This window comes from Bufo bufo, chromosome 6, assembly GCF_905171765.1.
Source record: "Bufo bufo chromosome 6, aBufBuf1.1, whole genome shotgun sequence".
Classification (NCBI taxonomy): Eukaryota; Metazoa; Chordata; class Amphibia; order Anura; family Bufonidae; genus Bufo; species Bufo bufo.
The window spans coordinates 414,484,841-414,508,092 of record NC_053394.1 but is presented as its reverse complement, the minus strand read 5'-3'; the positions used below and the strand labels follow the sequence as shown (position 1 = coordinate 414,508,092).

Below are 23,252 nucleotides of genomic sequence, written 5' to 3'. Positions count from 1 at the left end.
GTTCTGCCAGAGCTTTATTGTGGTGCGATGATGCCATTGTGCCACATGTGACTGTTCTGCAAGAGCAGGCCTGGTCAGAAGAGGCCGGGATGACAATGTGTGCGTGCGGAAAGGTGAGTATCTTTCAATTATGGGGGCACAGAGTACTTGGCGCTATCGAGAGGTGGAGACTCTCTAGGGGGCACAGAGTGTATGGCTTTATCTGCATGGGCCACAGAATCCAGAGGGGAAAAAAAAGCAGGCTCGTTTGAGAGCTGCCCTGATACAAGTAGACAAACAACGCGAGTTTGTGAGCGTTCGCGTGTTTGAGTTCCAGTGTGCGTTTGTATTAAGTGTGTGACTTTAGATGACGTGACTTCAGATTCAGGGACTTTAGGAGGGGACTACAGTAATCAGTTTCTTATCACTGCACTGTATTGTATTTTTTCGCTTTCTTCGTGTAATCCCCATCTAGTATGTGTTCCATTATTGACGCGCAGTCCAGTGCACATCTTGTCTGCTGTATGCAGTCCTGGAACAGCCGTCTGAGGGTGTATATCTTTGTTCAAAATGTAAGCAAATTGCTTGTTTGGAATCGCACATCGAGTATCTAAAAGGGTGAGTTTAAACACTGAGGGGCGTTGACAATTTGGAAAAGAGTTGCTTCTCACCGAGCAAGCACTCTATGGGCCAGATGAGGGGGAGGATGGTAGCGAGGAGGCTCAGGAAAGTGAGGTATCTAGCTGGGTAACAGTTAGAAAGCGGGGTAGAGGGAAGAGTGCCAGGGAGGCTAGCCCTGATCTGACACACCCCAACAAGTTTGCACGTTTGGCAGATGAGGGGGATGTCAATCCAGGGACGGCACTGCCGCAGCCGGACCCTTCCTCTGCCAGTCAGGGGAATGTCAGCTCCAGTAAGCAGAGGACCAGGAGAGCAGGGCAGGCCAGACTGGTGCTGGTAGTGGGAGACTCAATTATTAGGGGTACAAATAGGGCGATCTGTCACAAAGACCGGGATCGTCGAACGGTGTGTTGTCTTCCTGGCGCTAGAGTTCGACACATCGCGGATCCGGTTGACAGATTACTGGGAGGGGCTGGAGAAGATCTAGCGGTCATGGTCCATATCGGAACCAATGACAAAGTTAGAGGTAGGTGGAGAGTCCTTAAAAATGATTTTACGGATATAGTTCAAAAGATTAGGGCAAGGACATCAAAGCAAGTGTTTTTCGAAATACTGCCTGTACCACGAGCCACACAAGAAAGGCAGCGGGAGATTAGGGAGATTAACAAATGGCTCAAGAACTGGTGTAGGAAGGAGGGGTTTGGGTTCCTGGAGAACTTGGCTACAGGCTCTATCATAGGGACGGGCTGCACCTCAATGGGGAAGGGGCAGCTGTGTTGGGGAAGAAGATGGCTAGAAGGTTGGAGGAGTGTTTAAACTAGGGACTGGGGGGGAGGGTAATTACGTTATAGGATGGGAAGACAGTGCAGATAGAGACCGGGGGCGAGGTAGTGGGACTGGGGGAGGAATGGAAGGAGGGACTAGAACAGTTCAGAAAGAAAGGGTGTAGGGTAAAAAATAAAAAATAATACATAAACCTCTTAATTGTATGTATACTAATGCCAGAAGCCTGACTAATAAAACTGGTGAACTGGAATTAGTGATGTGTGAGGAGGACTATGACATAGTGGGAATAACTGAGACACGGCTGGATGATAGCTATGACAGTGGGAATAACAGAGACATGGCTGGATGATAGCTATGACAGTGGGAATAACTGACACATGGCTGGATGATAGCTATGACAGTGGGAATAACTGAGACATGGCTGGATGATAGCTACGACTGGGCAGTTAATGTACAAGGTTACAGTCTGTTTAGAAAGGATCATCAAAACTGGAGAGAGGGAGGAGGTCTGCCTTTATGTAAAGTCCTGTCTAAAGCCCACAGTCTGGGAATATATGAGTGAGGGACATGAACATGTGGAGTCACTGTGGGTAGAAATACATGGAGGCAAAAACAAACATAAAATACTAATAGGAGTTTATTATAAACCACCTAATATACCAGAGTCCACAGAAAATCTACTAATAAACGAGATAGACGAGGCGGCAGATCATAATGAGGTAGTTATTATGGGGGACTAAAAATACCGCCACAAAATGGGATATTTTTAAAAGCATCCTAAAATCTCATTGTGAGAGGTACATACCTTATGGGAATAAAAGGTTAAGGAACAAGAAAAAAACAATGTGGATAAATAGAACTGTAAAGAAAGCAATAAATTACAAAAAGAAAGCATTTAAATCACTAAAACAGGAGGGTAGGGAGGAAGCACTGAAAAACTATAAGGAAAAAAGTAAAATATGTAAAAAACAAATAAAAGCAGTCAAACTAGAGAACGAGAGATTTTTTTGCCAAAGAGAGCAAAACTAACCCTAAAATGTTCTACAATTATATAAATGGTAAAAAGTATAAATCTGAAGGTGTCGGCCCTTTACAGAGTAATGAGGGGGGAGTTGCAGAGAGCGATGATGAGAAAGCAAAGCTATTAAATATTTTTCTTCTCCACTATATTCACTGAAGAAAATAAACTGTCAGATGAAATGCAGAATGTAAAAGTAAATTCCCCATTAAAAGTGTCCTGTCTGACACAGGAAGAAGTACAACGGCGCCTTATAAAGATTAAAATAGACAAATCGCCAGGACCAGATGGCATACACCCCTGTATCCTGAGAGAATTAAGGCTACTTTCACACTTGCGTTCGGGGTTCCGCTTGTGAGCTCCGTTTGAAGGCTCTCACAAGCAGCCCCAATGCATTCTGAGTGGATGCGGATCCGCTCAGAATGCATCAGTTTGGCACCGCTTGGCCTCCGTTCCGCTCAGCAGGCGGACACCCGAACGTAGCTTGCAGCGTTTTTGTGTCCGCCTGGCTGTGCGGAGCCAAACAGATCCGTCCAGACTTACAATGCAAGTCAATGGGGACGGATCCGTTTGACGTTGACACAATATGGTGCAATTTCAAACGGATCCGTCCCCCATTGACTTTCAATGTAAAGTCAGGAGTCCCCTATTAATATACCATCAGATCGGAGTTTTCTCCAATCCGATGGTATATTTTAACTTGAAGCGTCCCCATCACCATGGGAACGCCTCTATGTTAGAATATACCATCGGATTTGAGTTAGATCGTGAAACTCAGATCCGACAGTATATTCTAACACAGAGGCGTTCCCATGGTTATGGGGACGCTTCAAGTTAGAATATACTGAGAACTGTGTACATGACTGCCCCTGCCTGGCAGGCAGCAGGGGGCAGACCCCCCCCCCTGTATTTAACTCATTGGTGGCCAGTGCGGCCCCCCCTCCCTCCCTCCCCAGTATTAAATGTGACCAGTGCGGCCCCCCTCCCTCTATATTCATTGGTGGCCTACCATGGCAGCCAAGACGCTATTGCAGTCTTGGCTGCCATGGTTACTTAGCAATAAATAGAAGCATTATACTTACCTGCGAGCTGCGATGTCTGTGACCGGCCGGGCGCTCCTCCTACTGGTAAGTGACAGGTCTGTGCTATAGGCAATGCGCCGCACAGACCTTTCACTTACCAGTAGGAGGAGCGCCCGGCCGGTCACAGACATCGCAGCTCGCAGGTAAGTATAATGCTTCTATTTATTGCTAAGTAACCATGGCAGCCAAGACTGCAATAGCGTCTTGGCTGCCATGGTAACCGATCGGAGCCCCAGCAATTAAACTGGGACTCCGATCGGAACTCTCTGCTGCCACCAATGATGGGGGGGGGGGGTGATTTTAATTAGGGGGGGGGAGAGGGGAGGCCGCACTGGTCACATTTAATACTGGGAATCCGCACTGGCCAGCAATGAATATAGAGGGAGGGGGGCCACACTGGTCACATTTAATACTGGGGAGGGAGGGAGGGGGGGTCGCACTGGCCACCAATGAATATAGAGGGAGGGGGGCCGCAGTGGTCACATTTAATACTGGGGAGGGAGGGGGGCCTCACTGGTCACATTTAATACTAGAGAGGGAGGGAGGGGGGCCGCACTGGCCACCAATGAATATAGAGGGAGGGGGGCCGCACTGGTCACATTTAATACTGGGGAGGGAAGGGGGCCTCACTGGTCACATTTAATACTAGAGAGGGAGGGAGGGGGGCCGCACTGGCCACCAATGAATATAGAGGGAGGGGGGCCGCACTGGTCACATTTAATACAGCGGAGGGAGGGGGGTCTGCCCCCTCCTGCCCCGCAGCACCTGATCTTTTACAGGGGGCTATGATTCGCACAATAATTGTGCGGATCACAGCCCCCTGTAAGAGATCGGGTGCTGCCAGGCAGCAGGGGGCAGTCATGTACACAGTTCTTTTAGTATATTCTAACTTGAAGCGTCCCCATCACCATGGGAACGCCTCTGTGTTAGAATATACTGTCGGATCTGAGTTTTCACAAAGTGAAAAATCAGATCTGTAAAAACCAGTTATGCAGACGGATCCGTTCTGAACGGATGCAAGCGTTTGCATTATAGGAGCGGATCCGCCTGTGCAGACACCAGACGGATCTGCTCCGAACGCAAGTGTGAAAGTAGCCTTAGTAATGTCATAGCCAGATCCTTATTTCTGATATTTACAGACTCTACACTGACAGGAAGTGTTCCACAGGATTGGCGCATAGCAAATGTCGTGCCAATATTCAAAAAGGGTCCAAAAACCGAGCCCGGAAACTATAGGCCGGTAAGTTTAACATCTGTTGTGGGTAAACTGTTTGAAGGTTTTCTAAGAGATGCTATCTTAGAGCATCACAACAGAAATAAGCAAATAACGCCATATCAGCATGGCTTCATGAGGGATCGGTCATGCCAAACTAATTTTAATCAGTTTCTATGAGGAGGTAAGTTCTAGACTTGACAGCGGCAAATCAATGGATGTGGTATATCTGGACTTCTCCAAAGCATTTGACACTGTACCACATAAAAGGTTAGTATATAAAGCCTCCAGATATAATCTGACCTCCTCATGAGGTTATCTGGTGTTCTGTTACTTCTGGCCTAGGGGAAGGGATGCAACTATATTTGCTTTACCTCTCCCGATGTAGAAACTCTCAGTCTGCTCAACTGTGGGCACCTGGAGGTTCGCCAAGTCTTTTGTTTTGGTTACATACAGTACAGACCAAAAGTTTGGACACACCTTCTCATTCAAAGAGTTTTCTTTATTTTCATGACTATGAAAATTAGATTCACACTGAAGGCATCAAAACTATGAATTAACACATGTGGAATTATATACATAACAAACAAGTGTGAAACAACTGAAAAAATGTCATATTCTAGGTTCTTCAAAGTAGCCACCTTTTGCTTTGATTACTGCTTTGCACACTCTTGGCATTCTCTTGATGAGCTTCAAGAGGTAGTCCCCTGAAATGGTTTTCACTTCACAGGTGTGCCCTGTCAGGTTTAATAAGTGGGATTTCTTGCCTTATAAATGGGGTTGGGACCATCAGTGGCGTTGAGGAGAAGTCAGGTGGATACACAGCTGATAGTCCTACTGAATAGACTGTTAGAATTTGTATTATGGCAAGAAAAAAGCAGCTAAGTAAAGAAAAACGAGTGGCCATCATTACTTTAAGAAATGAAGGTCAGTCAGTCAGCCGAAAAATTGGGAAAACTTTGAAAGTAAGGGCTATTTGACCATGAAGGAGAGTGATGGGGTGCTGCGCCAGATGACCTGGCCTCCACAGTCACCGGACCTGAACCCAATCGAGATGGTTTGGGGTGAGCTGAACCGCAGAGTGAAGGCAAAAGGGCCAACAAGTGCTAAGCATCTCTGGGAACTCCTTCAAGACTGTTGGAAGACCATTTCAGGGGACTACCTCTTGAAGCTCATCAAGAGAATGCCAAGAGTGTGCAAAGCAGTAATCAAAGCAAAAGGTGGCTACTTTGAAGAACCTAGAATATGACATATTTTCAGTTGTTTCACACTTGTTTGTTATGTATATAATTCCACATGTGTTAATTCATAGTTTTGATGCCTTCATAGTCATGAAAATAAAGAAAACTCTTTAAATGAGAAGGTGTGTCCAAACTTTTGGTCTGTACTGTATGTATTACATAATTTTTGTTAGTTTCTATTCCTTTAACTACTCCATTTTTCTCACTCTACCCGCTCTAGATTAGCTGGACCGAGTATTTGGCTTACAAAGCTAATCTACTGTATATATCTCCTATTAGGGTACTTTCACACTTACAGGATTCCGGCAGGCAGTTCCGTCGCAATCCGGACGCAAACTTATGGTATTTGTCAGACAGATCCGGATGCAGATCCGTCTGACAAATGCATTGAAATACTAGATCCGTCTCTCCGGTGTCATCCGGAAAAACAGATCCGGTATTAATTTTTTTTGTATTTGTATGTATTTTAAAAGACCGGAAACCCGGATCCGTTTTGCCGGAACAGGCACTAATACACTTCAATGCCAGATCCAGCATTCCGGCAAGTGATCAGTATTTTTGGCCGGAGAGAAAACTGCAGCATGCTGCGGTATTTTCTCCGTCGAAAAAACGTAAGAGGGACTGAACTGAAGACATCCTGATGCATCCTGAATGGAATGCTCTCCATTCAGAATGCATGGGGATAAAACTAATCCGTTTTTTTCTGGTATTGAGCTCCTGTGACGGAACTCAATACCGGAAAACAAAAACGCTAGTGTGAAAGTACCCTTGGGTCAACCTTTCTGTGTCGTCCCCCCTAACCTTTTGTACTTACCTTTATCACTCCTTAACCCCCCTCCCCTTTTTATTTTATTTTTTTAGGTCAGGATAATGTCAACCTTCAATTTTGCTTCCATCAACGCCAATGGGTTGAACATCCTCCATTCTCCGGCAAGAAGGTACAAATTGCATTCATACAGGAGACCTACTTCCGCAAGGGCGATCTACCCCTGTTTAGATCACCCAGGTACCTGGATGCTTACCATAGTTTTTACTCTGTTTCGAAATCAAGGGGGGTGCGCATACTAGTCTACAGAACCGCCCCATGGGAATTGGGAGCCGTCCAGATAGATGATAATGGCAGGTACCTATTTGTAAAGGGTCATCTAGCCGGACATCTTTATACCCTTGCCAATGTATACCAACCCAATACCAACCAACTTATGGCCTTAGCAGGAATACTGTTGAAACTTGATGGTTTTCCGGAGGGCACGCTACTGGTCGGGGGGGGGGGGGGGGGGGCTTAAATTTTGCCATAGACCCTTTGGTAGATGTTTCCAGAGGTGCCTCTCATTTGGCTTACTCCTATCTCCATCGCATCAAACGTCTCCTTCACTCCCACCAGCTGGTTGACGTGTGGAGGGCGGTTAATCCGGATGTTAGAGATTATACCTACTATTCCCCAGCAAGAAATGTGTACTCTAGGCTAGATTATTTCCTTATACGGCACTCTGCGGTACCCCTCCTCGCCTCTTCCACCATTGATTCTATGACTTTTTCAGATCATGCAATGCTCCATGTGAAGTCTCCCGCATGGAACATTCGCATAAACAATCTCATGCTCTAGCCTCCCGTTCTGCCTTGCTAAAGGCTCAGGAGAAACTTGATATACGCACCAAAACCATGTTAACTAGGGGCAGACGCCACTTCTTTGAATTTGGTAATAAATGTAGCAGGACACTAGCTAGGTCCTTTCAGGAACAGAGAGCGAGAAACTATGTACCAGTGATTGCCACTCCACAGGGCCCCAAACTAAATGACCCAGCTAGGATAGCAGAGGCCTTTGCTCAATATTATCAGGCTTTATATAACTTACCTTGCTCAAACCCTGACAGCCCATCTCTACCATTAGCCATGTGCAAATACCTATCTGACTCGAGTCTCTTGAAAATTCCACGGGAGGATACCACGGACTTGGACAGACCAATATCGGAGTAGGAATTAACTGAAGCACTAAAATCTATGCAACCCAGTAAAGCCTCTGGTCCAGATAGGGTCCAGAGGACCCTATCAGCCTCCTATTAGAAAAAATACCTACCTCTTCTAAGGGCCCCGCTCACTAGGGCATTAAACATGGTAGCAACAGGTAGTCCACTCCCTAGAGACATGACACACGCACATATTACAGTTATACACAAAGAGGGAAAGGATCCATCTGCCTCTGCAAGTTAGCGCCCTATCTCACTGCTAAATGTAGACCTCAAGCTGTTTGCATGTAATCACAGGGAACGACCTGTTTAAAACGTAGCCTTTAATCTAATTTAGATATAAAATAACAAAAACTCCCACAAAACATACATAGAAAAGAACAAAAAGAGGATATATCCTTGATGACACGGAAGATGATACTTGCGATCGTCCAGAATAATACGGGTCAAAGATGGACGGTATGGACAGAGGTGGAATCTAGTCTGACCCTATTCCTGGCCCTGGGCTAAATAGCCCTGCCTGCAAACGGAATAGCCGCCCTGATAAGAGCGATCCCGTATTCTGGAACCTCCTTGTAACACCTGAGTAGACCCTGTGATCCTGAGGGTTCCCTACTGTGGGGTCTGCTCTAGGTACACAAAACAGAAAAACAAGTATAGATAACCAGTAAAGAGAGCAGCGAACCAGCCACATTCATAGATACTCAATGGTGTGGGTGGAAGGCCGCCATCAATAAATATGTCATAAAGGATGCACAGGTAGCCCAAGATATGGCTATCTGTAACTGTGCATCATCCAATGGACGAAATCACTGTGCAGACCCCACACACCACAGTCGATGTGCGACGTCAAAGCCCAGTGAGTCGCCGTTCACATTTGTACATATCAGTGTATACTAAGGTATGTATACACGTACGGCACCAGAAGCACTACATATATCAGTATGCAATCAGGTGCTCAAGCTGTTTGCAAAAATTCTAGCCACGCGCCTTGTCCCTTTCTTATCAGGTCTTATCCATACCATACCGGCAAGGTGGGCTTCATCCCATCTAGAGAGGCTCGCGACAATACCAAAGTGCTGAACCTGATTCACCATGCTAAATTACAGCGCTCTTCTTTCTGTCTTTTGTTCATGGATGCCGAAAAGGCATTCGACAGAGTATGTTGGCCATGGCTTTTCGCAGTCTTGAAGCATGTGGGCATAGGCGATTCCATGACGGCCTGGATCCGTTCCCTCTATACCTCCCCCACTGCCTCTACGAAGGTTAATGGTGTATTATCATCCGCTTTTGACCTAAGAAATGGGACACGTCAGGGTTGCCCTCTTTCTCCTTTGATTTTTGTTCTTACCCTATAGCCCCTGCTCCAAAAGGTGGGGATGAATCCCAATATCACAGGCCTCTCCGTGGGCTCCCAGGAATTTAAGATTGTCGCATATGCGGATGACCTGATGTTTACGATCACCAAGCCCATGACCTCTTTCCCGAATCTGATTGCAGAGTTCCACACGTTTAACATTCTAGCCAATTTGAAAATCAACTTCCAAAAGTCAGAGGCCTTAAATATATCATTAGCAGCTCATTGGAATCGACCCTTACAGTCTCTCTCCCATTTAGATAGACAGTCGGAACCGTCAAATACCTGGGTACTTGGATCCCAAGGGATCTGAGAGAGGTATACAGCAGGAATTATGCCCCCATTCTGGGTCGGATTAGAGAGGATCTTAAGAGAATGTCGAAGGGACTTTATACATGGTTTGGCCGGTGTGCCATATTTAAGATGAACGTTCTGCCTCGTCTGCTGTACTTCTTTCAGACTCTCACTATAAAATTACCTCCAAGTTTCTTTGTAACTGCTCACCAAGATCTTTTTAGGTTTATCTGGGCGGGTAAGTGACCGCGACTGGCCTGTTCCCTACTTCAGACCCCGAAGGGACAGGGGGGCCTGGGGATACCTGATCTCTGCAAATATTATGCAGCCACCATGCTTCAACGAATCATGGACTGGTGCCGTCACCCTTTTTTTAAACAATCGGTTACCATTGAGCAGCAGTGTTCCCAGTCCTACCTTGCTCTCTTACCCTGGGCTAAGTCTCTGATCCCTACTACACTCTTTACCCGCCCCACCATAGGCCCTACCCTACTTCAATTCTACAAAAACGCTAGTGTGGACATGATCTCACCAACGCCATCCCCACTGTTTCCAGTCCTAGGACATCCAGATTTCCCAGCTAGCTGCTTCCCTGGCCCTTTTATAAACTGGCTCCTAGGGGGTAACTGTCGAGCCCCTTACTTTAGAACTTCAGGACGATGGTTTACATATACAGAACTACTGAAACTCACAAACCCATGTGCATTGGGACCTTGGAGAATTAGGCAACTGTCTCATTTCCTTTCCACTATCCCCTCGTCCCCAAGGTTGGATAGACCTCTCACCCCCTTTGAAAAAATATATGTTGGATCGGGTGTATACCGCCACTCTCAGTCTGTATTCTATAAGGCTTTGGTGACGCCCAGACCGGATTTTCTCCCTCCCTACGTTGACAGATGGGCCTCTGACTTACAGGTTGACATCCCCTCTGACCAGTGGCCAAGACTATACCGCTTTACTCACAAATCCTTCAATAGCTAGCAAATTCCAGGAAGCGGGTTACAAAATACTGTCTAGATGGTTTTATGTCCCAACCCGCCTTCATAAAATGTTTCCTTCTGCCTCTCCGCTGTGCTGGCATCGTCAGTCAGCACAAGGCTCTCTGATTCATATCTTCTGGCATTGTAGTAAACTCAGGAAGTTTTGGGAGTCGGTCTACAGGACCATAGCCGCAATCTTTCCATTTTCCATACCAAATACCCCTGGTTTCTTTTTACTGTTCCCCTCGAATTTGCCTACGAGGCTGGTCAACAAGTCAATCCTGCGTCACCTGGTTAACGCTGCTCTAACCTGCATTCCAGTAAAATGGAAGTCTCCCTCCACTCCCTCTATGGATCTTTGGGATCTTTGAAGACATCCGGAGAATGGAGGAACTGACAGCTCTCTTGAAAAATACACACGAGGCCTTCATTACTTCCTGGACCCCATGGTTTGTGTTCCAAGACACCCCAGAGTATCGGCCATTACTGACCTAGAGGAGACTCCCTCCCCCACCCCCAGGTATTCTCTCTGTGGATTAAACTTTCTGTATCTTTCCTCCCCACCTCCCCTACTGTTTCAGTTCGTCCCACACCCAAGTTTCCAGCTGTTGTCTGTTTTACCCCTGTCCGTAGTATATTCATGTGGTGAAGTGAAGACCTCTCATGCTCTGCCGAATAGGAAATACCATGCTGCATTCATTTGCTTATTTGCTGTTTATTTCGACACATGTAAACTAATCATACCTTGCTGAATAAGATACAATGTACTGTATATGTTCTTTCTAGTCGCCTCTCAGCATTCATATTTGTTACCCACCATAATTGCTGAGAAATGTGACTATTGTATCTGGCTTTTCTAATTTTCTTAAATAAAGAATAAAAAATAAAATAAAAAAAAGTTTGTATATAAAATAAGAATGCTCGGACTAGGAGAAAATGTCTGTATGTGGGTAAGTAACTGGCTCAGTGATAGAAAACAGAGGGTGGATATTAACGGTACACACTCAGATTGGGTCACTGTTACTAGTGGAGTACCTCAGGGGTCAGTATTGGGCCCTATTCTCTTCAATATATTTATTAATGATCTTGTAGAAGGCTTGCATAGTAAAGTATCAATTTTTGCGGATGACACTAAACTGTGTAAAGTAATTGACACGAGGACGGTATACTGTGTATATATATATATATATATATATATATATATATACAGTACAGACCAAAAGTTTGGACACACCTTCTTATTCAAAGAGTTTTCTTTATTTTCATGACTATGAAAATTGTAGATTCACACTGAAGGCATCAAAATTATGAATTAACACATGTGGAATTATATACATAACAAACAAGTGTGAAACAACTAAAAATATGTCATATTCTAGGTTCTTCAAAGTAGTCACCTTTTGCTTTGATTACTGCTTTGCACACTCTTGGCATTCTCTTGATGAGCTCCAAGAGGTAGTCCCCTGAAATGGTTTTCACTTCACAGGTGTGCCCTGTCAGGTTTAATAAGTGGGATTTCTTGCCTTATAAATGGGGTTGGGACCATCAGTTGCGTCGAGGAGAAGTCAGGTGGATACACAGCTGATAGTCCTACTGAATAGACTGTTAGAATTTGTATTATGGCAAGAAAAAAGCAGCTAAGTAAAGAAAAACGAGTGGCCATCATTACTTTAAGAAATGAAGGTCAGTCAGTCAGCCGAAAAATTGGGAAAACTTTGAAATTAAGGGCTATTTGACCATGAAGGAGAGTGATGGGGTGCTGCGCCAGATGACCTGGCCTCCACAGTCACCGGACAAGAACCCAATCGAGATGGTTTGGGGTGAGCTGGACCGCAGAGTGAAGGCAAAAGGGCCAACAAGTGCTAAGCATCTCTGGGAACTCCTTCAAGACTGTTGGAAGACCATTTCAGGGGACTACCTCTTGAAGCTCATCAAGAGAATGCCAAGAGTGTGCAAAGCAGTAATCAAAGCAAAAGGTGGCTACTTTGAAGAACCTAGAATATGACACATTTGTTTGTTATGTATATAATTCCACATGTGTTAATTCATAGTTTTGATGCCTTCATAGTCTTTGAATGAGAAGGTGTGTCCAAACTTTTGGTCTGTACTGTATATACTATATACTGCAGAGGACAGTATACTGCTACAGAGGGATCTGGATAGATTGGAGGCTTGGGCAGATAAGTGGCAGATGAGGTTTAACACTGACAAATGTAAGGTTATGCACATGGGAAGGAATAATGCAAGCCACCCGTACATACTAAATGGTAAAACACTGGGTAACACTGACATGGAAAAGGACCTAGGGAATTTTAGTGAACAGCAAACTAAGCTGTAGAAACCAGTGTCAGGCAGCGGCTGCCAAGGCCAATAAGATAATGCTTAGCATCAAACGGGGTATAGATGCCCGTGATGAGAACATAGTCCTGTCACTTTACAAATCACTGGTCAGACCACACATGAAGTATTCGGTATAGTTCTGAGCTCCTGTGAACAAGGCAGACATAGCAGAGCTGGAGAGGGTCCAGAGGAAGGCAACTAAAGTAATAACTGGAATGAGGGACTACATTACCCTGAAAGATTATCAAAATTAGGGTTATTCACTTTAGAAAAAAGACGACTGAGGGAGATCTAATTATTATGTATCAATATATCAGGGGTCAGTACAGAGATCTATCCCATCATCTATTTATCCCCAGGACTGTGACTGTGACGAGGGGACATCCTCTGCGTCTGGAGGAAAGAAGGTTTGTACACAGACATAGAAGAGGATTCTTTACGGTAAGAGCAGTGAGACTATGGAGCTCTCTGCCTGAGAAGGTGGTGATGGTGAGTACAATAAAGGAATTCAAGAGGGGCCTGGATGTATTTCTGGAGTGTAATAATATTACAGGCTATAGCTACTAGAGAGGGGTCGTTGATCCAGAGAGTTATTCTGATTGCCTGATTGGAGTCGGGAAGGAATTTTTTTCCCCTTAAGTGGGGAAAATTGGCTTCTACCTCACAGGTTGTTTTTTTTTTGCCTTCCTCTGGATCAACTTGCAGGATAACAGGCCGAACTGGATGGACAAATGTCTTTTTTCGGCCTTATAAACTATGTTACTCTATACAGGGGGTACTGAATATGTGAAACTATATACAGGGGGCGCCTAGCATAAGGCAATATACACAGGGGTCATATAATCTGTGGCTCTATACAAGGGGCACAGAGTCTACAGCAGTGTACACTGGAAGCACAGAGCATGAGGCACTATAAACAGGGGGCACAGAGTCTGTGGCACTATACACTGGGGGAACAGCATGTGTGGCACAATATACATGGGGCACAGAGTGTGTACCATTATATACTGGGGGTACAAGGGTGTAGTACTATATGCAGGGGGCACAGAGTATGGGGCACTATCTATTGGATGCAAAGAGTGTGTGCCACTATATGTAGGAGCACTGAACATGTGGTACTATATTTAGGGGGCACTGTGTATGGAGCTTTATTTTTAGACAGTATTATAGTAGGTAAATTCTTGTACATATATAACTATTGTTATACTGCTGCTCTGTACAGGAATATAACTACTATATTACTGCTCCTATGTACAAGAATATAACTACTATAATACTGCTCCTATGTACAAGAATATAACTACTATAATACTGCTCCGATGTACAAGAATATAACTACTATAATGCTGCTCCGATGTACAAGAATATAACTACTATAATGCTGCTCCTATGTACAAGGATATAACTACTATAATACTGCCCCTATGTACAAGAATATAACTACTATAATACCGCTCCTATGTACAAGAATATAACTACTATAATACTGCTCCTATGTACAAGAATATAACTACTATAATACTGCTCCTATGTACAAGAATATAACTACTATAATACTGCTCCTATGTACAAGAATATAACTACTATAATACTGCTCCTATGTACAAGAATATAACTACTATAATACTGCTCCTATGTACAAGAATATAACTACTATAATACTGCTCCTATGTACAAGAATATAACTACTATAATACTGCCCCTATGTACAAGAATATAACTACTATAATACTGCTCCTATGTACAAGAATATAACTACTATAATACTGCTCCTATATACAAGACTATAACTACTATAATACTGCTCCTATGTACACGAATATAACTACTATAATGCTGCTCCTATGTACAATAATATAACTACAATAATACTGCCTCCTATGTACAAGAATATAACTACTATAATGCTGCTCCTATGTACAATAATATAACTACAATAATACTGCCTCCTATGTACAAGAATATAACTACAATAATACTGCCTCCTATGTACAAGAATATAACTACTATAATACTGCTCCTATGTACAAGAATATAACTACTATAATACTGCCTCCTATGTACAAGAATATAACTACTATAATACCGCTCCTATGTACAAGAATATAACTACTATGGGGGCGGAGCCTGGCTGTGTAGCTGAATGGCTGCTAGTTTCTGAGCTCCTCAACCTTGCCGGTGTTTTAACCCCTATAATCAGCTTACAGCACCGCTCTAATGGGCAAAGTGGGTAAAGATAGATCCAAGGATCCAGCAGATCCCACTCCAGTTCGGTCCAGACAACCAGATATGGACCAATATCTAAGAAAACACCCGAAGCTCCGGTCGGCTGAGACACCTAAGATGGCCCCGGCTCAGCTATCTGACATGGAGGAGGATTCAGATGCCGGGAGTGTCTCTGATGCTTCTACCTGCAAATCGCGCAGACAGGGGAGATCCTTCACTAAAGCTGCACTTCTTGAAGTGCTTAACTCAGCACTAGCCCCTATAAAAAAGGATCTGTCTGAAATAAAGGAAGACCTGAGGAATATGGGGTGTCGGTGTCTGACCTGGAGAGCGCACAGGAAGCTGCTCTGCAGAGAGAGGAGAAGTCATACAATGTGATCCTATCCCACACCGACCTGCTAAATGAAGCTCTCCTAAGAATTGAGGATCAGGAGAATCGCAGCCGCAGGAGGAACCTGAGGATTCGAGGCCTCCCGGAATCGATTGCCAGTGAGGCGCTTGATAAAGTTGCTCGCGAAATATTCGCGAATATTCTGGGTGCCGAAAAATCGGATCGGATAATAATCGAGCGCATACATCGAGCGCTTAGGCCCAAACCGAAAGCTACAGATCCTCCTCGCGATGTAATTTGCGGCCTCCTCAGCTATGTCGATACAGCCGCACTGATGAGAGCCGGCAGAGAAGCGGAGCAGCTACAGCATGAAGGTACGCCAGTCCTGTTTTTCCAAGATCTGGCCCCATCCACACTGGCTAAAAGGCGTATTCTTCGCCCACTCCTGGACGCCCTTAAAGCTGCTGCCACCCCATTCAGATGGCTGTACCCTTTTGGCATTGCAGTCCTTAGAAACGGACGCCAAATCACTATCCGCTCGCCGACGGATCTACAGGCTAGCTGGTCCCAGCTTGGGTTAACCCCTATCAAGATACCCTCGTGGATGCCGGCGGATCTAGAAGACCCACCCTTACCGCCACCCCATGCAGGTGAATGGCGCTCCGTCCGCACAAGAAAAGGGCCCAAAACCAGGGCTGAAAATTCTGCTCAAGCTCCGACCTGAATATAGGACCGTGAAGAGGTTCTCTGCGTTTTCTGTTCCAGTTCCACTCTAAGTATACGGGACTCTGTGCCTTATTGTCTGTTTACTGGTTAATAATGGATCCCTCTTCTTCCAGGCTTTTATGGTTATTACCATGGTCTGGTCATTTCCCACTCCCTGCTCTCACCTTAGTTTGCAGGGGTTAACCCGGCTTTACCTACGGGTCACCCTTCCCCTTTTGATGGTCAGTCATTGGCCCTCTTTAGCTCTGCGGGACCCCCCACCTGACAGACCCCGGCTGGCAGCCGTGATGAGAAAGGGTCGCCTCACAGTCAGGTGCTCAGTGGAGCTTCTGTTACAAGCTTTGTTTGCACTATTGTTGTGTTCATTAACCGTTTGTCTCCCCTCCTTCCCTCTTGTGTCTCACCCTCCCCATTGTAGTCAGATGTCATATAGAGGCTATGTAGATGCTGATTATTGTCTCTCACTTATAGAATGTCGTCCGTTGTGATATCCTCCCTGAACGCCCGGGGAATGAACGAGCCTTGCAAGCGGTCCCAAATCCTGGCCCTTTTACAAAGGGATAAAGTGTCTATAGCATTCTTCCAGGAAACCCACTTCAGAGAGGGTAAGACCCCCAAATAGCCCCCCAAAAGGTTTTCCCAATGGTTCCACAGCACGTATAGTTCGGCTAGCAGGGGTGTCAGCATAGCGGTCCACAAACAGCTCCCCTTTAAGCATTCTGCCGTCTCCTCGGACCCTGAGGGTCGTTACCTGTTTGTTAAGGGCACTATCGCTGACACTCCTGTTACCCTGGCAACTGTATATGCTCCCAACAGAGGGCAGGTTGCTTGGCTCGTTCAGACCCTTGGCTTGTTATCCACCTTTAAGGAAGGTATGGTGATTCTAGGCGGCGACTTCAATGTCACCCTGGAGCCTTCCATAGATTCCTCAAATGGGAAGTCCGCCATCACACATGTGAAGCTACGGCGCCTCAAACTCGCCTTACATAGGCTTGGTGTAATAGATATTTGGCGCACCACAAACCCCTCTAGTAAGGACTACACCTTCTACTCAGCTGCTAAATCCTCCTACCATAGACTTGACTATCTATTCCTGTCTAAAACCCATGCTAATAGGGCTATCCGATCCCACATAGGGAACATCACCCTGTCTGACCATGCCCCGGTATTTCTGAGCGTTTCTCTGCAGGACCTCCCAAAGAGGGAATGGAATTGGCGTATTAATGACACCATTATCTCTGACCCCTCCCATGTCGCTAAATTGTCCTCTACCATAACAGAATTTTTCACACTTAACCCCCTAGGCCCGAACGCGCCCTCCCCCTCCATCACTTGGGAGACCCACAAGGCGGTTCTAAGAGGTGAGCTGATAGCTCTAGGGGCTCATATTAAAAAGCAGCGGAACCAAGCAGTGGCGGCCCTCCTCTCCCAGATACAGGCGCTAGAAATAACGCACAAAAACTCGCAGGCCCTTAGATGTGCCTCGGACCTGTCAGAGGCTCGCACAAAGCTTAAGAATTTGCTGAATGTCACGTCAGCCAAACTACTTTTACGGGCCAAATTTCGGTCATATGCCCATGGAGATAAAGGGAATAGGCTAATGTCAGCCTTAGTTAAAAAACAGAAAGCCGATTCCTTTATCGCAGCTGTCAAGGATGCCAAAGGTACGTTACATAAAAGTACCCCAGACATAGCAGATTCCTTCTGTGCCTTCTATAGGGACCTATATAACTTAGAGCCACCAAACCAACTCTCGCCAGCCCAAATAGGGGAAGCGACTGAGAAGTTTCTCTCCTCCCTCCAGCTGCCTACTATCACCCCATCACAGTCGGCCCAGCTCCTATCCCCTATCACGGACTCTGAAATCAGCAAGGTCCTCTCCTCCATACCTTCCGGGAAAAGCCCAGGCCCTGACGGCTTTACCATCTCCTACTACAAAACCTTTAAGCACATCCTGATCCCACATTTTAACATCCTTTGTAATTACTTACTCCAAGGAGGTTCCCTCCCCCCACAATCGCTATCGGCCCATATCACAGTAATTCACAAAGAAAATAAGGACCCCCTAAACTGCGGGAGCTACCGCCCTATTTCGCTTTTGAACACTGATGTGAAATGGTGGGCTAAGATTTTGGCCCATCGGATGCAGTCGGTTCTCCCTGACATTATTAATAGGGAACAGGTGGGATTCGTCACTGGCAGACAGGGGAGTGAAAACACGGTCCGCGTCATACACTTAATCACGCATGCTCGGCGGAATTCTATACCGCTAGCCCTTCTCAGTACAGATGCAGAGAAGGCCTTTGACAGGATCAACTGGCATTTTATGTCTCGGGCACTGTCAAAATTTGGCCTTCCGGACCAGTTCATCTAGTCCATCTTCTCACTCTATTCGCTCCCCTCTGCCAGGATTCGGATCAATGGCACACTCTCTCCAACTTTCCCCATTACCAATGGGACGAGACAAGGCTGCCCATTATCACCGGCCCTCTTTGTTATTGTTATGGAGACACTGCTGGCTAAAATTAGGCAAGATCCGGACATACAAGGGATCACCTTGGGATCTCATACTCACTTGACAGCTGCCTTCGCAGACGATCTCTTAGTCATCACGTCCAATCCCACGACCTCATTTCCCAGGCTCCAAGCTCTTTTTGAGGAATATGGTTTGGTCTCTAATTTCAAGATCAATTATGGTAAGTCACAGGCCCTAAATATTTCCTGCTCAGCCGCTTCCATAGAAATGATCAAACGCTCCACGGCATTCTCGTGGGCTCCCAAGTCAATCCCATTTTTGGGCACCCATATATCAGCGAATCCTGAGGACCTTTACGAGCTTAATCAAGCCCCTTTACTTAGATCCATTAGAGCACACCTGCAATCCCTAAAACTCCCGTTCATTTCGTGGATTGGAAGGAAGAATTATATTAAAGCCTTCATTGTCCCTAGACTACTTTACTTCATTCAAACACTACCTATTTGGCTACCCCATTCCTTCTTTGTGGAGGTCCGCAGAATCTTCTCAGCATTTGTATGGTCGGGTAAGTCCCCCAGAATAGCATGCACCACCCTCACTCGGGAGAAAAGATTGGGAGGTTTCGGCCTGCCAGACATATACCTTTACTATAAAGCGGCAATGCTAAGCAGAGCTCTAAGCCTCCTCTCCTGGCGCCCTCTCAATCTTGTCTCCCAATTGGAGTGTGATATGCTCACCTATAAAGATAAACTGGTCTTATGGGGTTTGCGGAAAAGTACTGCTAATAACATTTATGCCTCGCCTTTGTGGAAGGGCTTACTGTTAGAGTGGTCCAAACTATATCAGGCCTCAGTCCTTAAGTTCCCTAGTATGAATATCCCCCTGCACCTGCTTCAGGACCATATTCATCCCGCCACCACTGCACCATCAGGAATTTGGGCCCTACTATCTAGCTTAAGGTTACAAGATATTATATCTGAGTCTGGTGCTTTAAATTGGAGTGATGTTTTCGCTCTTCCAAAGGTCCAAAAGGCTTCCTTTTTGGCAGTTATGGCCTTTAAAAAGGACCTAAAGCTTATTGAAAAGGTCCCACGACCCACAAATGATCCCTCATGGATGGAGGGGAAGATTTCAGTAGGCCAACGCCCGCGGAAGCCTCTCTCCACATTATACAAGGAGCTGCTCTCCTCCGCCCCTCCAGATCTATGGTTTCTCTCAGCTTGGGAGAAGGAGTTATCCATAACTTTGTCAGAACCTGAGAAAGCTTTTATCCTCACACACTCGCACGGATTCAACCGTTGCATTAAGATACAAGCTAACTCCTACAAATTGCTCACAAGATGGTATAAAACACCAGAATATCTTCATAAGATCAATTCTGATATCCCCGACCGTTGCTGGAGGTGCGGGGGAGATGTTGGTTCTCTTTCTCATATATGGTGGAATTGTGAAAAGATCCGGCCTTTCTGGATAGAGATCGAAACTATTATAAATAAGACCTGTAAAAACCAGGTTAGAATAGACGCAAAACTCCTAATGTTATGGTGTCCTAATGACACGCTGACCCCCTCAAGGTCAAATCTACCGACTATGCTTATAACAGCAGCTCGCCTATTGATTCCATTGTTATGGAGAAATGATTCTCCTCCATCCCTCTTGATGTGGACCGAGAAGGTGGATCAGCTTTACCGGTTTGAGGAGCTTGCACACTGGGAGACTCACTCTAGAGCAGTGTTTATCAAAACATGGTCCCCTTGGAAGCTTTATCGCAACTTCTAGATTCACACGAAGCATATGATAGACATCTATTACCCCCCCCCCCTTACCTCCTTTTCCCCCTCCCCTCTTCCCATGTCTTGTCTTTACTTTTCCGTATTAATTACTTTTATGCACATGTTAATGTGTTATTGAGTCATGTCGCCACTGCACTTGAATTGATGCGCTTAGTGAATAAGCATTTGTCCAGCTGCGCCTGGTATTTAAGTGATTGATTTGTCACATGACTATTTGCGTTTTCTTCAATAAAAAGAAATTTGATTAAGAATATAACTAGTATAATACTGCCTCCTATGTACAAGAATATAACTACTATAATACTGCTCCTATGTACAAGAATATAACTACTATAATACTGCTCCTATGTACAAGAATATAACTACTATAATACTGCTCCTATTTACAAGAATATAACTACTATAATACTGCTCCTATATACAAGAATATAACTACTATAATACTGCTCCTATGTACAAGAATATAACTACTATAATACTGCCCCATGTACAAGAATATAACTACTATAATACTGATCCTATGTACAAGAATATAACTAGTATAATACTGCCTCCTATGTACAAGAATATAACTAGTATAATACTGCTCCTATTTACAAGAATATAACTACTATAATTGCCACTCCTATGTACAAGAATATGACTACTATAATACTGCTCCTATTTACAAGAATATAACTACTATAATTGCCACTCCTATGTACAAGAATATAACTACTATAATACTGCTCCTATTTACAAGAATATAACTGCTATAATTGCCACTCCTATGTACAAGAATATGACTACTATAATACTGCTCCTATTTACAAGAATATAACTACTATAATACTGCCCCATGTACAAGAATATAACTACTATAATACTGCCTCCTATGTACAAGAATATAACTACTATAATACTGCTCCTATGTACAAGAATATAACTACTATAATACTGCCTCCTATGTACAAGAACATAACTACTATAATACTGCCTCCTATGTACAAGAATATAACTACTATAATACTGCTCCTATGTACAAGAATATAACTACTATAATACTGTCGCCTATGTACAAGAATATAACTACTATAATACTGCCCCTATGTACAAGAATATAACTACTATAATACTGCTCCTAAGTACAAGAACATAACTACTATAATACTGCCTCCTATGTACAAGAATATAACTACTATAATACTGCCTCCTATGTACAAGAATATAACTACAATAATACTGCTCTTATGTACAAGAATATAATTATTATAATACTGCTCCTATGTACAAGAATATAATTATAATAATACTGCTCCTATTTACAAGAATATAACTACTATGATACTGCCCCATGGACAAGAATATAACTACTATAATACTGCCTCCTATGTACAAAAATATAACTACTATAATACTGCTCCTATGTACAAGAATATAACTACTATAATTTCCACTCCTATATACAAGAATATAATTACTATAATACTGCTCCTATTTACAAGAATATAACTACTATAATACTGCCCCATGGACAAGATTATAACTACTATAATACTGCTCCTATGTACAAGAATATAACTACTATAATACTGTCGCCTATGTACAAGAATAAAACTACTATAATACTGCCCCTATGTACAAGAATATAACTACTATAATACTGCTCCTAAGTACAAGAATATAACTACTATAATACTGCCTCCTATGTACAAGAATATAACTACTATAATACTGCCTCTTATGTACAAGAATATAACTACAATAATACTGCCTCTTATGTACAAGAATATAACTACTATAATACTGCTCCTATGTACAAGAATATAACTAGTATAATACTGCCTCCTATGTACAAGAATATAACTAGTATAATACTGCTCCTATGTACAAGAATATAACTACTATAATACTGCTCCTATGTACAAGAATATAACTAGTATAATACTGCCTCCTATGTACAAGAATATAACTACTATAATACTGCTCCTATGTACAAGAATATAACTACTATAATACTGCTCCTATGTACAAGAATATAACTACTATAATACTGCTCCTATTTACAAGAATATAACTACTATAATTTCCACTCCTATGTACAAGAATATAATTATTATAATACTGTTCCTATTTACAAGAATATAACTACTATAATACTGCCCCATGGACAAGAATATAACTACTATAATACTGCCTCCTATGTACACGAATATAATTACTATAATACTGCTCGTATTTACAAGAATATAACTACTATAATACTGCCCCATGTACAAGAATATAACTACTATAATACTGATCCTATGTACAAGAATATAACTAGTATAATACTGCCTCCTATGTACAAGAATATAACTAGTATAATACTGCTCCTATTTACAAGAATATAACTACTATAATTGCCACTCCTATGTACAAGAATATAACTACTATAATACTGCTCCTATTTACAAGAATATAACTGCTATAATTGCCACTCCTATGTACAAGAATATGACTACTATAATACTGCTCCTATTTACAAGAATATAACTACTATAATACTGCCCCATGTACAAGAATATAACTACTATAATACTGCCTCCTATGTACAAGAATATAACTACTATAATACTGCTCCTATGTACAAGAATATAACTACTATAATACTGCCTCCTATGTACAAGAACATAACTACTATAATACTGCCTCCTATGTACAAGAATATAACTACTATAATACTGCTCCTATGTACAAGAATATAACTACTATAATACTGTCGCCTATGTACAAGAATATAACTACTATAATACTGCCCCTATGTACAAGAATATAACTACTATAATACTGCTCCTAAGTAC

At 43.6% G+C, this 23,252-nt stretch overlaps 1 protein-coding gene and 1 long non-coding RNA gene across 2 annotated transcripts in view; one reads left to right on the top strand and one right to left on the bottom strand.

The window, feature by feature from the left end:
* LOC121006142 overlaps nt 1–23,252 on the top strand; it is a 978,004-nt gene that overhangs the window by 169,241 nt on the left and 785,511 nt on the right. The window lies entirely within an intron of this gene.
* The window catches only part of LOC121006139 (alpha-N-acetylgalactosaminide alpha-2,6-sialyltransferase 2-like), a 103,339-nt gene that overhangs the window by 9,530 nt on the left and 70,557 nt on the right, over nt 1–23,252 (bottom strand). The gene's annotated exons all lie outside the window — the stretch shown is intronic.